Raw genomic sequence first — 5,917 nt, forward strand, 5'->3', positions numbered from 1 at the left:
ACCCTCCCCCCACTTGACACCTTTTAGACCGGCAAAAACATCTTCACTGAATCAATTATTGGCAGAGATAAGCATAGGATGTCTCACTCACTGATGTCTGGAGCATAGACCGATCAGACCATTCTGAGGTGTATGTTGTGTGTGAATGTGTGTGTGTGTGTGTGTGTGTGTGTTTATCTATTATGACTCAACAACTCCACTCCTCACCATATATTCCAAATAATTCCCTACACACATCCAGGAGACATGTATTAGAATGTTAATTACAACGTTATTTGTGGTGACAAGGAATTGGTTCCCATTTGGGGTCCATCACTGGAAATGGCATAGATGAACTGTGGTAGTTGCAACTCCATGGAGTACTATGCAGAATTAGAAGCAACAAATTAGACAGCAACGTAGACTGACCATGAAAACATAGTGCCTAACTTTAAAAAAGTAAAAAAAAAAAAACCAGAATGAGGTATAAGACAGTACCACTCGTGTAAATTAAAAATATCTGAATGCCAAAAACAAGATGTCTTTTCAAGAATATATAAAAATGAAATGATGTGTATTAAACATAGCTAACTTGGGTGGGGAATGAAGGAAAATGGGAGTACAGGATGGTGATAGAAGGAAATTTTTTTAAAGCAAGAAAGAAAAATGAAAATAGCCAGGATCAGACACCAACTTAACCAAATGATCGTTAACATCACCAGTAGTGGGACAAACCAACATAATGTGCCTTCTGATACGACACACTACGAATGACACTATGTCATTTGCGTGGTATTCTTGTCAAACATGTGGAACCCGAATTTAAGCAGAAGGAACCATCAGAGATATCCAACTGAGGGACAGCCTACAAAATAACTGGCTTGTATTCTTCAAAAGTGGCAAAAGTCACAAAAGACAAAGGGAGGCTGAGGAACTGTTCTGGGTTAAAGGAGACTAGAGACAGGACAACTAAACACAGCATCTTAGATTGGATCTTGAAACAGAAATAGGACAACAGTGAGACATGTGATGAAAGCTGAATGAGGCATCCAGAGTATATTAGCCTATCGATGTTAATTTACTGATTTTGTTAGTTACATGAGATGTTAATACCTGGGGAATTGATAAGAAGTAGTATGTGAGCACTCTCTGTATCTTTTGAGATATAATTCACATATCATAAAGTTCATCCTTTGGAAGCGTGCAATTCATTTGTCTTTAATATAGTCACAAAGTTGTGTAACCATCACTGGAACATTAATTCTAGGACATTTTCATCACCCCAAAGAGAACCCTTCTACCCATCAGCACTCCCCACTCCCTCCCTCTGCTAGCCCCTGGCAACCACTATCTGTCTCTCTAAACTTGCAGATTCTGGTCATTTCATGCAAATGGAATCATACAATATTTGGCCTGCTTTGTCTGGCTGCTTTCACTTAGTGTTTTCAAGTTTCATTCAATGTTGTGGCAGCTATCAGGACTTCATTCCTTTTTATGGCTGAATAATATTCCATCATATGGCTAGATCACCTTTTGTTTATCTGTTCATCTGTTGATGGGCATTTGGGTTGTTTCCACCTTTTGGCTATTATGACTAGGAACAGTGCTGCTGTGAACGTGTGTGTACGTGTATTTGCTTAAGTACCTCTCTTCAATTCTTTGGGGTGTATACCCAGGAGTGGAAGAGCTTGGTCATAGATATGGTAACTCTGTTTAACTTTCTGAGGAGCTGCCAAACTTTCCCAAAATAGCTGCACCATTTTAAACTCCCACCAGCATTGTCTTTGTATCATCTTTGGTAACTTTTTTCAAGTCTGAAATTGTTTCAAAATGGTAAGTTAAAAAAAATAAGAATATAGCCAGGATGCTGCGACTCTTTTAGAAGAGCCATCATACCCATGTCCATCCCTTCCTGGGTCCCACAGAGTGAGAGTTGAGAAAAAGTGAGAAAATACCCCCTAGTCATTTGCACCTTTATTCTTGCTTTTGAGGATCAATTCAACACTGGTCTATCAGACTTGAGAGGGAAATGAAAACCTGACCACGTAACGACAGAGGCCAGTGACAGCTACAGAACAGATGATGGAACTGACTGGTGGACAGAAAGCCAAGAAGCACACACACGCCAAAAAAAAAAAAAAAAAAAAAAAGTAGAGTCTTTTAAAAGCTCCAAGTCATTAGCTTTATTTTTATTGAATTCAGCAGGGAGTGACAAAATACATTATATCATTACCATCGGCTATTACATGCAGACTTTGCTTGCGTTCCTTACATTCATTTTCAACTTTAAATCTGTTAATTCATATTCATGTAAAAGACATGATTTCTTACTGAAAAGTCTCCAGTTCATACAACCAAGGGTTTATAACTTCTCTTTTAAAAGTCATATTCTTTTTATTATTAAAAAATTGAGGGTTTAGCTTGATTTTTTCTTTCTTTTTTTTTTTTTTTTTTAGTGTTTAGAGATGTAAACTGATTTTCCATCATTCTTTTCTTCCTTTACTCCTGCAGACTGGTGGTTTCTCTTCACAAGTTCTCTGTCATTCTATAAGAAAGCTACTTTACTTCTGGTCTCGTAAGAGATGGGGAACAGTGGTAAAATAAAAAAAAAAAAAAAAGAAAGAAAAATCCAGTTTCCCTCAATTCTAGAGTTCACTTCAGGGAGCAAATGATGGGATTCGATGCTGGGCAGAGTGAGAGATGGATTTTGGTGAGACTGAGAATCACTCACAAAAATGATGGGGCTGTCTGTGGTGAAGACAGAACAAAAATAAACCAGGCCCCCGTAGGTGGGCAAGAAGCCAAAACGAGGAGGAATGGATGGTGAGGGAGCCGGGCATTGTGGTTAGGCCCATAGGAAATATGGACAGAAACCCAAACAATAATTAATAACAACATGTGAGTGACCCATCCTTGAGAGCTGAGGCAGAGAGAAGGAAAGACAGCATTACACCTTGGGTCCAATTCATTGAGTTTCCTGGGCTGATATTTGACCATCTTGGGTAAAATCATAATAAAATCAGTGTTTGCTATGGTGATCAGCCCTCCTGGGGTTCTTTCTCTGCATTTTGTCCAATGATAGAGCCCACGGATCATTATGCCTCCTAGAAAAGTTATTCCAAAACAGTACAGGTGAAGCATTGATGAAACCGCCATGAAGCACATGTTTCCAGGTAGCCTGAAACCCAGCAGACAATGTAGCTGTTGCCCATCAAACACAGAAATCTACATTGTATGCCAGGTTCATGCCCCAGACCTGGACGTCGGGCCTGTCCAGTCTTCCCACATATGATTTCCACATCACTTGCCTGCTTGCATTTGAGATTTCTGGCTTTCAAATTCTCTACCATGGGAAAAGGACAAGCACAAGTCACAATGCACTGCTGGGATGTATTTACGACAAGTGAAATGTCCTTAAACTGAAATCACCACGTTATTTTGAGAATGCCCATTTAAAAGTCAAGAAATGAAGAGAATAAATGGATGGATGGATGGATAGATGGATAAGATAGATGGACATATAAGACAGGTAGGTAGGTAGGTAGATGATTGATAGATAGATAGATAAATGTAGATAGTTTTGTAACCAAATGCTTGATTTATAGATCGACAGATAAATAGACAGACAGACAGACAGACAGGAGGATAGTTTTGTGACCAAATGATACCTTCCACAGGGGGCAGAGAGAGGGAAAAAAAAAAGAGACAAACAATCCATGGATAAAATAATACAGATTCCTTCCATTTGTGGTGTTGAAATCAAATACATCTCGTTATTCACAAGACCTTGACGGTCCCCCACTCCATCTAATAACAGAAGACTCATCACCCCAGAACTTAACTCTGGGTGGGTGTATGTTCTGTGTAAATCAAGGTAAAGCTTGCATTACTGAGGACTCTCCAATCGCTGCACTCAGGACGCTGTAACGGAAGGTAGAAGATGCCATCAGAGACCCAGTAGCCAGATGTAGCTACTGATTACCAAAGACAGGATCTACACTGGCTACTGAGCCATTGAGGGTACCTACACATCCAGCAGCCGGAGGATCCGCAGCCTCCTGGTAAAGGGCTCTGTGGAAGGAAAGAGAAGACGTCAATTCTGGAAACTGACATGGAAATGGTATCAAGAGATTTCAACCGCTTATCTTCTTTTAGTGACATTCGGACAATAATCCCATGAATGAAGTTTAAACCAACCTCTAGGCTGATTTACTTACACATATACTGACTAAGTAATAGAAAGTGCTAGAAAGTCTTATCAGGGGCTCAAAATCCAGCAGCAAACAAAAAAAGATGACAATCCTTGACCTTTTAGCGTGCATGCTTGTTTGTGAGGAAATCTACAATTGACTGGTGTGTTTTTGCAGTAAAATGTAAAAATATATATATTTATTTATATATTTATAAAAATACATATACATTTATATATATTTGTGTATATACAGATATATATAGATATATATATATAAAAGAAAGACAAATGAGCAAGCAAACCAAAAATCCAATCTACCATTTCATTGTGCCCTTGGAGCATTTTTGTTCACTTGATGCCATTTTAACTTTGGGTAATCTAGTGATGCTGCACATAGGGCAAGTAAGTTGCAGTAAAAATATACTGTTTCCCCTATAAACTGAAGATGATAGAGTATTTTTACCAAATGTCTAAAACACCAGAAAACTGCAAAAAAAGCATGTTGCAAGGTATTCAAAGCAGCAGCTCTCCAGTATGTTGGTTCCAAGCTTTCCTCCCATGATACGATGTCGTGAGAGGATGGGTGTCCTCGTCATGGACTGACTGATTCACTGATTCATTCATTCACCCTAGAAATGCCTACTGAGTGCCTTTTCCATAGCTCCCACCAGGCACTGGGGATGTGACACTGAACCAAGACCCTACACTCATGGAACTGAGAGTCTAAGATTTATGGTGAAGGTAAGGACCAGACAAAAAAAGAAACTCGACACGTAGGTACGGTCATTTCATAGAGGAATGCTATTTTCCAGAAGGTAGTCAGAGTGTGACTTTTGCGCAGACTCCTGGAGGAGGAGGAGGAGGAGGAGGAGGAGAACTATGTGCACACCTGGGGCCAGAAAACATCGCAGAGAAGAGGCAAGAGTCAGAACAAAGGCCCCGTCTTGGAGAAGGTGTTTTTATATTAAAATGTGACCACAGTAGCCAATTACTGCTTTCAACTTTGAGGATTTTTTTTTTTTAAGACTGTAAATGACCATGCAGCTTTGCTCCAACTACACACGTTTTAGAATCTGACCCTCTTCGGAATTTACAATGCTTTGGCTATCACTTCTAAAAGACTTAGGAAAGCTAAGATCAATTAGAGAAAAGCTATGCTCAGAACTTTGAAGGTATATACACAGTTTGACTGGACCTGCAGCTGGAATGCAAATAGTCATTGCCAGAAAAAGTAACGTTTAAAAAAATGTGTCAAGTATAAGAAAAGATGACCGGCTTTCTCAGAGCTTGAAATAATATAAATTGCAAGGGAATGATTTAACTCTAATCACAGATGTCTAATTTTCAGAGTTATAATAATAGTGTTTCGCCAAGTGGTTAGCTCTTAGGAAAGGAGGAGGGTGGGACTTATAAAGTGAAGTAGGTTTTTGTTTGATGGCTTGGGTTTCTTTTAAAATAAATTAAGAACAACTCCAACTGTAAGTATACATTGGCGTTGCCTAAAAAGCCAGGGCGTACATACCAAGGTAGGAAAAAAGACTGCTTCGTACAGGTTTGGCTGAGTCTCACCATTAATGTAAAATAAAGCATTTTTGGAACATACAAATTGACATTTCATTAACCACTCAAACTAAATATGCAAAACTATTTTTATAAATAAGAAGGCTGATAATTAAAGCGAGGCAAGAGTTTAGTTTGGTAAGTTTTTAACAAAAAAAAATCCAAAGGATTATCTCTTATAAATTT

General features: G+C 38.8%; 1 long non-coding RNA gene across 1 annotated transcript; it reads right to left on the reverse strand.

Annotated features, from left to right (window-relative positions):
* Nucleotides 1-2,137: 2,137 nt before the first annotated feature.
* Nucleotides 2,138-4,456, reverse strand: LOC116662059. The gene is made up of 2 exons (XR_004318040.1): nucleotides 4,008-4,456; nucleotides 2,138-3,900 (listed from the first exon to the last, which is right to left on the reverse strand). It is a non-coding gene; the product is annotated as an uncharacterized LOC116662059 (long non-coding RNA).
* Nucleotides 4,457-5,917: the final 1,461 nt, after the last annotated feature.

The sequence above is a fragment of the Camelus ferus genome, chromosome X (genome assembly GCF_009834535.1).
Source record: "Camelus ferus isolate YT-003-E chromosome X, BCGSAC_Cfer_1.0, whole genome shotgun sequence".
Classification (NCBI taxonomy): domain Eukaryota; kingdom Metazoa; phylum Chordata; class Mammalia; order Artiodactyla; family Camelidae; genus Camelus; species Camelus ferus.